This window comes from Mus musculus, chromosome 17 (assembly GCF_000001635.26).
Source record: "Mus musculus strain C57BL/6J chromosome 17, GRCm38.p6 C57BL/6J".
Lineage (NCBI taxonomy): Eukaryota > Metazoa > Chordata > Mammalia > Rodentia > Muridae > Mus > Mus musculus.
Window position 1 is genome coordinate 15565822 of NC_000083.6, and position 15029 is coordinate 15580850.

Below are 15029 nucleotides of genomic sequence, written 5' to 3' on the forward strand. Positions count from 1 at the left end.
AATAAGCCAATAGTGTATCGCTATGCTGAATTCCACACACCTAAGCCCCTTACCCCATAAAAACCCCTAGCTTTCGAGCCTCGTGGCTATCTCCTATGTGGGATGCATGTTGGTCCGGAGCTCCGTAATTAAACGACCTCGTGTAATTACATCAAGGTGGTCCTTCGTGATTTTTTGGGTGCACACCAAATCGGGAATTGAGTGGGGGTTTCCCCTCTAGGTTCTAACATTTTTTTTTTCACCTGTGATGGAGTTTATTGTGGAGAAAAGTAACAGAACTTGGCTGGATAAAGAAAGGAATTTGGACATATAACTAGTGTGGGTGCTTAGCCCCAAGCCTCAGCAGCCCAGCCATGGGTCTGCACGGTTCTTTCGCATCAAGAAGTTAATCTTTCGAGTCATTTCCATGTTGTAGATCCTCCAGCATGTTTCATAGCTCTCCCACTGGTGGCAGCAAGGCTTCTCATAGTAGCGTCGTCGCTTTATGACTTCCGTAAGCCCATCCGTGGTAAGGATTCTGTTTAGGGTCCTGCAGGCACCTTCCACGTTCCCCTCCTGAACCATCACAGTCCTGGCAATGAACTTCAGATGTTTAGCCATGGCCTTGTATTTAAATCTTCATTCTTCCGGGACTATAGACTGGGGGCTCCGAATTTGGACTCCGGACTCTCTATGACTGACTTCTTAGTTTGTCTCTCACTTGCCGAGATTGTCTGGGATGAATTTATTTAAAGAACTGTAACGGTAGATGTAAAATCTGAACAAATTAGGAGCTTGATGACCCACATAATAGTGGCAGGAGAAAGTGGACTGCACAAAGTTGTTCTCTGACCTCCACTGGGCCATGCAGGAGAACCATGCACGCACGCATGCAGGCACACATGCATGCACGTCCTCTACCAAAACATAGCAGTTCAGACTTTGAAATATTGATAGGCAATGAACTGAGAACAGCAATGGAAAGAAGTAGATTATGAATTCGTAGATGCCTGTTCAGATATATATAAAAAAAAATAGTAAGTACATTACACGGGAATTAGGCAATCCTAAAACTCAAATGAAGCTCCACAAAAGACAGAAATCTGAGACTGATTGTTAATAAAAGCAAAATTGAGGAACTCTAATTTCCTGTGGTGGGGAGACAAAGCTACAGATAAGGCTTGGAGATTCATTTTAAGAATAGGCAAGGGGCTGGAGAGATGGCTCAGAGGTCAAGAGCACGGACTGCTCTTTCAGAGATCCTGAGTTCAATTCTCAGCAACCACATGGTGGCTCACAACCACCTGTAATGAGATCTGATGCCCTCTTCTGGCACGTAGGCATACATGCAGGCAGAATACTATATATAATAAATAAATCTTAGAAAAACAAAACAGTCAAGTTCAGTTGGGACTGGTGGCATAAGTCTGTACTACCAGCCTCTTGGGAGCTCAGAGAAAGAGAAGGCTTGAAGATACAAGGGCGTTACGTACCACTTAGTGAGACGTGGTCCCAAAATGAAGGAAGAGGACTGGGAATATAGGTCAGTGATAGAGAGGTTGGTAGCATGCATGGAGCTCCAAGTGCAATCCCTAGTACCACACACACAAAGATCTAAATTCCAGTAAACTCTCTGCTGAAATAAGTCTACTATACTAAGGAAAGGTATACTAAGGTTCTGGTTGGAAGGTAGAGTTAGATGAAGTATTCACTGAGAATTCATTGTGAAAGGACTCTATGCTGTCCCATTTTTCATGATGATCCCCCAAATATTCCTCAGTTAATGCCATACACATTAATCTTCCTCTCATAAAGACTCAATGATCAGTACATACTGATGTAGAAGAAACTCACTGTAATAGAAGTGATTTAATGAAGCAATTGCTAATAGATTTGCTTAGAAGACATTAAAGCAGAAAAAGTCGGCCGGGTGTGGTGGCACACACCTTTAATCTCAGCACTTGGGAGGCAGAGGCAGGCAGATTTCTGAGTTCAAGGCCAGCCTGGTCTACAGAGTGAGTTTCAGGACAGTCAGGGCTACACAGAGAAACCCTGACTCAAAAAAAAAAATCTTAAAAAAATAAATAAATATGGGACTCTTACTTCTCACTCTCTTACCTCTTACCCCTCACTCTCACGTCTTCTCTCCTCTCTGTCTTCTTTCCTCTCTCCTCTCTTCTCCTCTCTTCTCTTACTCTTTCTCTCTAGCCTTTCCTCTCTCTCTCTTCCTCTCTCTCTTTCTACCTTCTCTTTCTCCCTGCCTTTCTATAATAAAGCTCTAAAACCACAATAAATAAATAAATAAATAAATAAATAAATAAATAAATAAATATGGGCTGGAGAGATGGCTCAGTGGTTAAGAGCACTGACTGCTCTTCCGAAGGTCCTGAGTTCAAATCCCAGCAACCACAAGGTGGCTCATAACCATCCATAATGAGATCTGACTCCCTCTTCTGGTGTGTCTGAAGATAGCTACAAGGTACTTAGATATAATTATATATATATATATATATATATATATATATATATAGTCGAACTTAGCCAAGTGAGAGCTAATAAAACACCCCAAAGATAAGTAACGCTACCCAGGTGTGTTAAAGATAAACAAAATTAACAATGCTAGAATGTTTGTTCACCAAGATTGCCAGCTATTGGGCCCATCCCCAAAGAACATGTTCAAACAGGCAGCTCAAGGTTCACAGCCATCATTAAGTTCGGGTCTTCCAGTAAGCCCTCTTATTAAGAAAAACATAGTTCTTCTATGTGGGCAAGATGACCCTGGGTATCAAACGATTTGAAAAAGAACAATACTGATATACTTAAGAAATAATCCTGACAATATTTTAGCTGTGTAAATTTTCCATCTGTCCAAGTAGCCAGACTTGAATTCTCCTGTCTCCATTCAAATTGTTTACAATGTAACCTCAGTCTGAGATTTAAGGATGACAACATACATAAAATGCAAATGCCTAAGGTATTTATACGTTAGTGAAACGTTCTATTCAAGGCCGGCTCTTCCTTGAGCATTAGCCAATGGACAAGTATCATTAAAGAGCTTTCTTTGTCTCTAAGTGTTCAAAGTTGTTAGGGCAGGTGAAACCATGTTGTGTGACTTGGAATAATGTAATGCGTCCGAGACGTGCTAAGGAGCCACTCACAAGGTAGCTCCTATCTGAGCCAAGTTTAAGGCAGGCTGTGATATGCTAACGAATCAACCCTAAGCTTCGAGCCCTGACAGTGCAATGGGAACGCCTACGGTAACAATTCAAAAGCCCCAGGATCTCACTGCTGTGCTCTCAAAACATTCCATCTCAAACTCATGGCTTATTTCCAATGGCAGAGGAACTCTGAGACTGGCCACTCTGGTGATCATTGCATTTCTGGCACTGTAAAGGTGTGAGAATCTCGGAAGGAAGACCCCAGGCTCAAATCGGATGCAAAAGCAAAGACTGTTTATTCTGCAGAAAGAACACTATTGGGGGTTGGGGGGAGGTCAACCATTCATACAAAATGGTGGCCCTAAGAGGAGCTTGCAAATTCCTTTTATGCCAAGCTAGGGGAATTTTCCGGAAGAGTTAGGTAATCTCTAACATGATTGGCTAGGTAAGTAGCAGTTACATTAGCTCATTCCTGATTGGTTGCTATCTCAGTTTTATACATTAGTTTTATCATTTTGGTGAGGCCTTAAAAAAAATCCAGGACTTAGCTCCAGGCTTCTCTTCCCCTTTAGCCAAATGCCAGGGCCATCCTCTATTAAAGACCCATTGTCTGTGACTCTCAAGAAGAGCCTTGTTTGCTTCCCTGGGAAACCGAAATGTTTTCATCCCCAAGGTTTTAGAGGTCTCACCACCATTGCCAAGTTCACACACACCTGCTTTGTCAGAACTCACACGATACTCTCAAGGGTCTTCTGGAACAGTACAGTCCTCCTAGCCTGCCACAGCCAAAGGACTTCCCTGAGGATGCAGGTTAGGTCCTGAAGCACACTCACCAATGAGGATTCCCAGTGGCAGCCGAGAGCATTCCCTATCAGACGTCTTCCCATGTTGCGAGAAGGCTGTTTACATGAGATTGCTGTCATGTTTATAATGGCACAGCATTATAAGGAACATTTGTATGTGGCCTTGTTGAAGTAGGTATAGCCTTGTTCAAGGAAGTGTGTCACTGTGGGGTGGGCTCAAGCTACACTCAGTGTGGCACAAGTCTCCTTCTGCTGCCTAACGACCAAGAACTCTCAGCGCCTGCTCCAGCACACAGATCTCCACTGACCAGTAGTCACATTTTACCATCATGACCACTTAGCTCACAACCAAACAGCTTGCTTTATCACAGCAAGAGAGTGAGGAGAGCCAAAAATGTCACAGAAGGTAGGTATCAGTTACAACAGAGCAGTCTTAGCTCATTTGGTGAATCTCATGTCCACAGAGAAAAGCCAATGGATCTAGTACACAAGTATAACACATAAGGGGGGGGGGGGACCAGGAAGTGAGGATTATTAACCACTATTCCATAAGCTGCACACCATATGTAAATGCTATGACAAAATTCTAAGTGTTTTCTGAGTTGAAGTCTCCCTTCCCAAAGCGAGGTGTGACTTTAATTTGGAAGCAAGGCCATGCTGATAGAATTAACTCCATTAAAGCTAAGTTTTGTAGGAATACTAAATGTTCTTACTCAGGTGTGGCTACCATGCATATAAGACTACCAGGTCTGATGGTGCATGTTATGCACCATCTGAGGCATCTTCGAGAGATGGAAGACAGGAAAAGAGACAGCACCACGGTCTTCGATAGATAGGACCATGTTTATTGGCGCATATAATGAATGGTGGGTATACTCAGATGTGTAGGAGATTGATTGCCTTCAGAAAAAGATGGCCACTAGCAATAATGGGGTAGAAATGCTTGTAGCTCGTAGCTTACATGTCTTCCTGTAGGCCCTCTCTTCTAGAGTTTCCAGCCAAAGTCTAGACAGGTATCTCAGCAGATAACAACACTATGTGTAATCTTGTAGGAACCCTGTTTTATAGGGTTCCTAAATTGTTCCAAACTTAAGGGGATATAAAAACAACAGGGAATCAGGGGCAGGGTTGTAGATTCTTCCTAACTGTTTCCTGCTGAGGAATGTCATTGCTGGAGGTGGGTAGTTTTGGGTCTGTGGAAGAGGGGTCCTCTGACCACTTAGCCGAGGAGAATTTTAACTTGATTGGCTGTGATGGATCATATCGTTGCCGTCCTGTATTCCTGGGGTGAGAGACAGGAGGAAGAATTGGATGGCTTGTGGCTCATTAGTTTCTTTTTCAGGGGTCACCAAACTACTTTCAGGTATTTGAGGGCACCAATCTCTGTTTAACTCTTTCAAGCTGACAAAAGATTGATGCGGGGACAGAGGAGCAGTAGTTAGGGTGCCTCAGAAAAGGGCCCATCCCAGGGACCACAGTAACTGGCAAAGATCCAGAACATAAGTTATGAGGTAATAACTGTACAACTGTGTAGAGAACATTAAGAGACAAAGTTAATGAAGAAAATTTTTATGTCAAGATCAACAGAAGTTGATTTGATATCAGGTTAAATACAAACTTACCACAAAGTTAAATGTAATTGTACAAATGGCTGGACCATGTACTAGCCTTCTGTAGAGGTAACTGTAATAGCTGTTAGTTTACGTCAGACTCCTGCATAAGGAACAAGTACCTGGAAGCTGTGTAAAAGGAAGTCAGTTACATCCAGCATTTAGTTGGTAATTTAAAAGAGAAGGAGAGGGCTGGTGAGATGGCTCAGCGGCTAACAGCACCGACTGCTCTTCTGAAGGTCCTGAGTTCAAATCCCAGCAACCACATGGTGGCTCTCAACCATCCGTAATGAGATCTGATGCCTTTTTCTGGTGTGTCTGAAGACAGCTACAGTGTACTTACATATAATAATAAATAAATCTTAAAAAAAAAAGAGAGAGAGAAGGAGAATGCTGCTGAGCCATTTTTGTAGGATTGTCTAGCAAAGTCCTGAAGATACTGCTTGGAACTCTGACTAAGTTTCCAAAACTGTGAGCTTGGTGATTGTATCTCACAACCTCTTTCAGCCAGGGTGTGGATCATAGAATTAGCTTTTGCTAAGATGTGCCAGGGTCAAGGGAATGACCAATTGAACCAGTTTGCAGGTCACATACCTACCAGTCAGGTGATGGGCCTATATACAATGTTGCCCTGCTCACAGATGGCATCCTCATACATCAGCACTGGAGACACCCAGAGCAGAGGACTTGCTATTTGTCCCTCTCTTGTTTTAGACATTTAGGATGTGGATACAGACTTTGAGATCTTCCTTCGGGCAAGAGAATCCATCTCCCTGTCATGAGAGACATGAGGAGTAATTCATCTTTTCTATTGATAAGGAGGAGGTTCTCCTCGGTTGGCCAACACAGCCAGAGCTGGTCAGGTCTCACAACTGTGGGCAGAAGTAGCAGGCTTCTGGTAGGTCGTATCTCCCTTTGTATCTGTCCTGTAATGCAACTTACTCTGGAGGGACTATGCTTCATCCAAGATAGGTACTGGGGTCTTGGGGACATCTAGCCTGTAAGTGCATTATAAATTTAAACCGTTTTACTCATTTATCCAATTCTTCATATCCAGTTTTTCAAAAAAAAGTATTTGATTTTGAATATTATTTAACCTTAAACTTTAAGTTTACTTTAAATTTGTTTTTGACTTGTTTTAGGCTTAATTTTAACTACATGTACAAAAATACTGTATAATAGGAGATATAAATTGGTCTCTCCCTCCAGGCTTGTCTCTTTAAATGGATTACATTTGTACTTCCCATGCCTACAAACATAGCTCTGAGCCATTAAAGAATTTGATCATTTATAAGGTAACTGACCATTAACTTGTACGTTTTAGCTATCTTTAACAGATTACAATAAGTTAGTAACCCCACCAAAGCCCCACAGACAGGGTTTCTTGCCAGGGTCCTGCTTCTGGCTATTTCTAGCTGTTTATCAATACCCCCCCCCCCCAAAGGAGATAAGGAGTTAGGCAGTGGAAGGAATGAGTCAGGCACAGGTGATCTGAGGGAACCTCCCAGCTCTGACTAACTAGCAATCCGGCGTTTCTTCGTTTATATAGATTTCACAGAACAAAGACAGACCAAAGAAGTACAGATTATGTGTTTGATTTTACATTACATGTTCAGGGTTACAAGTTCAGTTACAATTAGAAAATACAAATAGAACAGATTTTATTTGTATTATCAGCCCTATAACTCCAATTTAAAGAATCTAAAGAATGTTTCCTTCAAAGCACACACATTTATTATGTGACAGCCTGCTTTTAGGCTGGCAGTGTTTGGAGTTTGAAAGCACTCCAGACAAACAGAAAATATCCCGAACTCGTCTTTTTATGTATAGCAAATTCTAATACCCAACTTCTTTTTTTTTTTTAAGATTTATTTATTTATTATATGTAAGTACACTGTAGTTGCCTTCAGACACACCAGAAGAGGGCCTCAGATCTCATTATGGATGGTTGTGAGCCACCATGTGGTTGCTGGAATTTGAACTCAGGACCTTTGGAAGAGCAGTCAGTGCTCTTAACCGCTGAGCCATCTCACCAGTGCCCCCCCCCTTTTTAAAGATTTGTTTATTTATTATACCAACTTCTTTTGCTATATGTTTCATCATCTATGCTATAAAGTAGGAAAAGTTTATTTTAGTCAATCTATTATATTTACTGAGTTCTATTCCTCCAGGAGTATACCCTGTATGGCCCCCTATCTTTAAACTCCATTTTCAGAGATCTCTAAGAATATAATAAAAAGAGGCCCTGAATCTGTAAGCTATTCTCCTGACCAGTCAGAGTTTGTCAGTTGTCTCTGCTTACCCTTCATCAATTATACCGTTTGAGCTAGCTCAGGGGCAGATACCCCAAGAAGATTCCTGGAGAAACGGCCTCACTTAGCTCTGTGCTTGTCTGTGTCTAATGTTCTCCAGAAGATAAAGAAGACTCCAAATAGGGCCAGATAAAGTTAATTTTAGGGTTTTCCTAGAAAGACTCAGACATAGTTTTCTTAGGAAAAGACATTAAAATGAATCATAATGCAGAAAGTCCCCAGGAGTGCAACACACAGAGACCAAGCCCACAAAGGGAGAGACAGACAGACAGCACTTGCAGCTCGTTTGGCCCAGCTCCACTGTAATAGTGGTGTAATAGTGTGTAATAGCACAATGGTGCTGGCTTCAGGATTCTCCCTGATTCCAGTCAATATGAATCACTTTTCCTTCCTTCCTTCCTTCCTTCCTTCCTTCCTTCCTTCCTTCCTTCCTTCCTTCCTTCCTTTCCTTTCCTTTCCTTTCCTTTCCCTCCCTCCCTCCCTCCCTCCCTCCCTCCCTCCCTCCCTCCCTCCCTCCCTCCCTCCCTTCTTTCTTTCTTTCTTTCCTTCCTTCCTTCTTTCTTTTTGGTGTGTGTGTGTGTGTGTGTGCTGGCCTAGAGCTCAGAGATTCTCCTGCTTCTGCCTTCCGAGTACTAGGATTAAAGGAATATGCCACCATCAATTGGCAGGTTAGTAACTTTTATAAGATTAGGGTTTGATTTTATTATAAGGAGTCTACCAGAGATGACAACTCAGAGTTTTTAGCCAGTTGTAAGTCTTTATTCCAGCTGGCCATAACTACACTCAGGTATTAAGGGACCTAGGTGTAGCTGAGTATCCAGAACACAGGGGTTTTTAAAGGCAGAAACCACACCCTGGCGTCTTGCTCTGCAGCTTCGGGGAAGGGTGAAGGGCATTTCATGTAAGCAAGCAATTTGACAGAAGTCAGCTAAGACATCCTGATCTTGGGTTCTTAGAACAGAATTGGGCAACTTTCTATGGGACTTTCTGTCAAGGAGAACAAATTCTAATTACACCTTAAATGGCCTCAGGAACTTTTTTTTTTTTTTTTTTTTGGTTTTTCAAGACAGGGTTTCTCTGTGTAGCCCTGGCTGTCCTGGAACTCACTCTGTAGACCAGGCTGGTCTCGAACTCAGAAATCCGCCTGCCTCTGCCTCCCGAGTGCTGGGATTAAAGGCGTATGCCACCACACCCGGCTTTTAAAACCAAGGAACTTTTGCACCGTCTTATCCTGTTACAATTTTATCCCTGTTAAGTTTGAGGCTTAGAATTCTAATTTTTGAATTGAAGATGCTTCAGTATAAAAATAAACTTTAAACTATAAATACAGTCCACAGAGAGACTGGGAACTCTGGGAACTTCATTTTCCTGACCCTTTTATGGTGTACTTTTACAAGATATCACAGTTTGTTTTGTTTTGTTTTGTTTTTTGCTATTGTTGAATTTATTACAGGAAGTTGACTGCCAAATGCTCTATGATACTTCCAGCTGTTACTAGGTGGTGATGCAGTTGAAGTCAAGGGTTTAGGAAACAGTCAGGGTTTCTGCAGGCAAAGTTCAAAGAACCTCAGATGACCTCCCTAGGAAGTGGCCATGCCAACTGGTCACTAGGCAGATGACATTCCTCGCCAACAGACTCTGGGCACCAAAGTTCTTAGCCAACTGCACACACTTGGGATAGGCTAAGCAGACTGATGCTGTACAGAGAGGGCACAGCCTTGTGCCATCCACCTCTCCTCTGTGCTGTGCTGGGCTAGACTCCCTGCTGGAATACAGCAGCCTGTGCAGATGTTTGTGCCTTCGTTAAGGGATACTTGCAAACATTCCCTGATGCCCAATCATTTCAAGATACTTTATTTTCACAATGGGTCACAACATAAGCTTCTAGCCCATTCTGCCAATGTACAAGCTACAAACGCTTGCTCAGCAGCTGAGGGGCACACGTTAGTATCATGTCTGAAAAGTGAATAAAAATCCATATAAAACAAATATTCAAAGTTTCCATAGGAACACAGTAAGTGTGACCCCCATCTCCTAGCCTTCCATACTGCATTGGTGCCAACCCTACTCTTACAAAGACATCCCAAACTAGCAGTAATTAAGTTAAATGGTCCCCCAAAATTCAAGCTAAACTTGCAGGCAAGAGTTACAAGAATGGCATCTACACATTGATCCTAGCAGAGGCATAGGCTGCAGGGTGACGGTCCATCCCGCTCTCCTGGGCACAAGACATGGGCAGCGTGCCATCATCCTGCTCCTCCACCTCCAGCGGGAAGCCATGGCTCTGGATCTGTTTCATGAGTTGCCACATTGGCCGTGACATTACATAGCAGATGTTTGGCCTTTGGAACCCATTGAAAGTAGAAGCAGCAGCAATGGTGTATGCACCCATGTTCTCAAACGGCATCCAATCACCCACATGCATTTCAGGCAGGTTACAGAGCTCCACGATCCGATCAAGGCCATCACATGTTGGTCCCTAGATGCTGGATGAGTAATACTTCTCATCTGGCTTGGGTCTCTTCTGCAGCAGGGCCTTCACATGGGCATGATCATAAAGAGTGCAGTTAAATGGTCCATATACTCCATCATTCACATAATACATGAAGGTTTGCTCATTTGACTCATCTTCATCGTCAGAGCTGGGCTGCTCCTTCCACACGTCTTTTTTTTTTTTTTTTTTTTTTTTTTGCAATGATGTTGACTGCAAGCGTGAAAGCTGACAGGACATAGTATCTGCCTGGCTCGGCTATGATTCTCACTCCAGAGTCTGATGGGAAGTACTTGTCCAGAGCTGGGTTGATTACACTGGTGATCTCTTCAGATTTAAGCTTTGTATCTTCAGATCCAGGAAAGCCACCACCAATATCAAGCAGATACATGCTGAAACCGACTTCTGTTCCCATGTCAAACACACAGCGGGCATCCGACACTGCCTGCACGAAGGTCTCGGGGTCAGTACATCCACTGCCCACATGGAAGCTCACGCCAATGACGTCAATATTTAGCTCTTTTGCCCGTTCCAAGTGAAGCCTGCTGGTTTTGAGTGTGGCACCAAACTTAACACTGAGGCGACAAACTGCTTTGGGATCATCAGTGGCAATATGCAGAACCAACTTTGCCTTTGGATGTGCTCTGGCGACTTTCATCAATTCAATTTCACTGTCAAAAGTCATCTGGACTCGGTTACTGGCAGCATACTCGATTTGTGAGACTTGTTTACAAGGATTTGCATAGATAATCCTCTCTGGAGACACCCCAGGCCCCTGTACCAACTGTTTTTCAGTCTTGCTTGCACAGTCAAATCCTGTCCCAATGGCAGCTAGGGTGCTCACTCTATGGCTCTGCTATCGTTACACTTGATTGCGTAAAAGGGAGTAACGCGGGGAAGAGCTTTTAGCCACCTCTGCTGCTTCTTTAGAATGTCTCCGAGGTCCGCAACATAGAACGCATCCTTATCGTCAGAGGAAAAGACTTCATTGATTTTCTGGTCCAGAATGTCCTTAGCGCCTTCATCAAGGATGTGGCAGTCAAACTCGTCCTTAGTAAAGCTGCTCATGGTTCTCGATGTGCCTACAGAAAACCTGGAGATGCAATTAAATTATCGCCAGCTCCTCACAAGGCCGACTTATCCAAGAACTCTGAATGCTGTCTCCTTGGAGTGGTGGAAACACTCATAGCACGGTTGCGCAGCTGGCCGGACCCACGGAGATGCCTTCGCCGCCAAACCCCCAGGAGCGCCCGCCCGCCCGCCCGCCCGCCCGTCTGTCCGGCTGCCCGCCGCCGCCCCGTCAGCCGCCTCGTCGAGTCTGCCGCAGACGCAGACGCCGACCAGAGGTGGCGCCGAGCTGCTGGCTGAGGGCGGCCGGAGGCGGTGGCTGCAGGGACTGACCGATATCACAGTTTTTTATATGACTCATTTTCTCCAAATAGCTAAAGCTTAATCAAGTTAGCAAAGACCTAAGTATTTAGATAGACATCTTTAAGTGAGTTTCTGTTAGCCTGAACAGACCTTTAAAACCTTTTTTGTTTGTTCGTTTGTTTGTTTGCTTGCTTTTTGAGACAGGGTTTCTCTGTGTAGCCCTGGCTGTCCTGGAACTTACTCTGTAGACCAGGCTGGCCTTGAACTCAGAAATCCACCTGCTTCTAGCCCTAACCCTAACCCTGATTAAAGGCCAGACCTTTAAAACCTTAGGAATTTATAAAGCTTAATCATCAAACATATGTTGTTCATAAATCCTGTTTTCCTTATTTATATCTTGTTCATGGTTTTGTCCTTATATATTCTTTTTCACTTTTTGGGCAAAACCATCATACAAAAAATAACTATTATTATTGAAAAATATGTTAGAGGCTTGGTATTTTCTCCTTAGTCTAGGGAAAATAAGATGACAAATTATCTTGGAGGTCTTAGTCTAATTTAAGAAGGGAGGAGAGAGAGAGAGAGAGAGAGAGAGAGAGAGAGAGAGAGAGAGAGAGGATGATAACCAGTAACCAGATGGGTCAGTAGGACTAGGAAGTTCTATAGTTGCTATATGCCATGTGGTCACATTAACTAAGATGTCAGTAAAGCCACATGGCATTTACCTTTATAACAGTAGCAAAGATGGCAGCTAACCGCATGGTTGCTTCCATTCTGATGACATCAGCAGTTAAGATGGCAATTTGCGGGCTGGAGAGATGGCTCAGCAGTTAAGAGCACTGACTGTTCTTCTGAAGGTCCTGAGTTCATATCCCAGCAACCACATGGTGGCTCACAACCACCCGTAATGAGATCTGGTGCCCTCTTCTGGTGTGTTCGAAGACAGCTACAGTGTACTTATGTGTGATATTAAATAAATCTTAAAAAAAAAAAAAAGATGGCAATTTGCTTAAAGTGAGCCCATCAGACACACCCAACCCCCCCCCCCTTTTTTAAACATCTATTTCCCCCAAATAGTCATCTTAGTTAGGGTTTCTATTGCTGCAATGAAACACCATGACCAAAAGTAAGTTGGGGAAGAAATGGTTTATTCAGCTTACACTTCCACATTGCTGTTCACAGGAACTCAAGCAGGGCAGGAACCTGGAGGCAGGGGCTGATGCAGAGGCCATGGAATGGTGGGAGGAGTGTTGGTTACTGGCTGGCTTCCCCAGGCTTTCTCATCTTGCTTTCTTATAGAACCCAGGACTACCAGCCCAGGGATGGCACACCCTCAAAGGGTTGTCCTCCCTTCCCCATCACTAATGGGCATTTCCTCAACTAATCCTTTCTCTGTGATGACTCGAGCTTGTGTCAGATTGACACACAACCAGCCAGTATAACTTTATATATTATTCATACCCAGAATATATTTGAATCTCTATAAGACTAAATCCAGTGATCTCATATCTATAACCAATTCGAGTGTATGTGTAACTGGGCTTTTCTATGACCGACCCAGTTACCAAATAATGACACAGAGGTATATTTACTTATAAATTAATTCCTAGGCCTTAAGCTTGGCTTGCTCCCCACCTAGCTGGTAACTCAATTAACCCGTTTACTATTTACAATTCTTATAGAACCCAGGACTACCAACCCAGGGATGGCACCACCCTCTGACCCTTGATCACTAATTAAGAAAATGCCTTACAGCTAGATTTCATGGAGGCATTTCCTCAAGGGAGGCTCTTTTCTCTGTGATAACTCCAGCTTGTGTCAAGTTGACACACAAAACCAGCCAGCACAGTCACCTTGCCCTGGTGTTTTCACTATATGTGTGGTCTGCGAAATGAAGTGTGCTCTCCCACATAGAAGGTCAGTCTGTGTCAGAGCTGTACTGAGGTAAGTGAGAGATGGAAGAAATGGAGAATAAAGAGAAATTGCTGCCTCAGGGAAATGGTGGCCCTACCAGCCCACTTGTCCCAGGATCCTCAAACATATGAGAGCCAGGGAGCATGTGGGTGACTAATGGGTTCAAATTCCTTTCCTGGGTCTTGGCACCATACATTAGATTTCTAAGGCAGGTTAAAGAGACAGAAGACAGAAAAAGGGACAGCTGCCTGACCTCTGATAGGCCAGCCTGAGTCGATGGAGACACACCTGGCTGCTTGAGACTACCTGTGGAAAGAAATAGCCATGACCTTTTACAGGGGTAGAAGGGACTGCCGAATGTAGCATACGTTTCCTCCCATAGTCCCTCCCTACCGGAGTTGCCTGCCCAAGGTGAGATACGCTGTCTCAGCAAATAACCAACTCAGATTGCCTGTAATCTTGCAGGAAACCTGCTTAACAGGAGAGACACTCTATCAGTACACACCCTTAATCCTTACTCGGGAGGCAAAGGCAGGTGACTATCTGTGAAGTCCAGCCAGGGCTACATAGTAAAATCCTGTCAGGGAGAAAAAAACAAAACAAAAACCCCTGCCCTGTACCCATCAGGAGAGGTAAGAATGCTAGGATGAATGTGTTCCTCTTTCCATAATCTATTGCAACCTTGAATAACCAAAGCTTTGGGTTGAAAATACATTGACACGTTACTTTTACATCCCTGTTTGACTGGGTGGTTCTGTTCCAAGGAGTGTTAAGTGAGATAGCTCCTAAAGATACATTCAATGAGAAACTTGACTGGCGCACTTTGATCTTCCATGTGACCTCCCTCTCCACACAACTTTCCACACCACAAGCTGTTCTACATGATTTTTTTTTCTTTTCTCAAGCAGTAGGGATCTAGAACTTTTTTTTTTTTAAACTAAATGTTTTTTTTTTAATTTTATTTTTATTTATTATTATATGTAAGTACATTGTAGCTGACAGACCAGAAGAGGGTGTCATATCTCACTACGGATGGTTGTGAGCCACCATGTGGTTGCTGGGACTTGAACTCAGGACCTTTGGAAGAGCAGTCAGTGCTCTTACCCGCTGAGCCATCTCACCAGCCCCGATCTAGAACTTTTTACAGTGTCGTTTCTGGATTGACACATGGAGTTTCTCAAGAAAAGTACCTTGGATGTGTAAGCCCTTGAGAAGCCTTATCACATGACCAGTTCCATCATCATAAAATAATTAGTATTGAGAGGCAAAGTTTGGGAGTAGCAGAATGCATCAGCCAACCACAGGGTCTGATTCATAGCCATGTATAAACCTTCTTTAAAATAAGTAAGATGGTGCCAAAGAACTGGCTCAATAGGGAGCATGCTCAGTCC

At 43.4% G+C, this 15029-nt stretch overlaps 2 pseudogenes; both read right to left on the reverse strand.

Moving 5' to 3' along the window:
- Positions 1-324: 324 nt before the first annotated feature.
- On the reverse strand, positions 325-642 carry Gm6686 (annotated as a pseudogene).
- Positions 643-9826: 9184 nt separating this feature from the next.
- Positions 9827-11621, reverse strand: Gm7450 (predicted gene 7450; annotated as a pseudogene).
- Positions 11622-15029: the final 3408 nt, after the last annotated feature.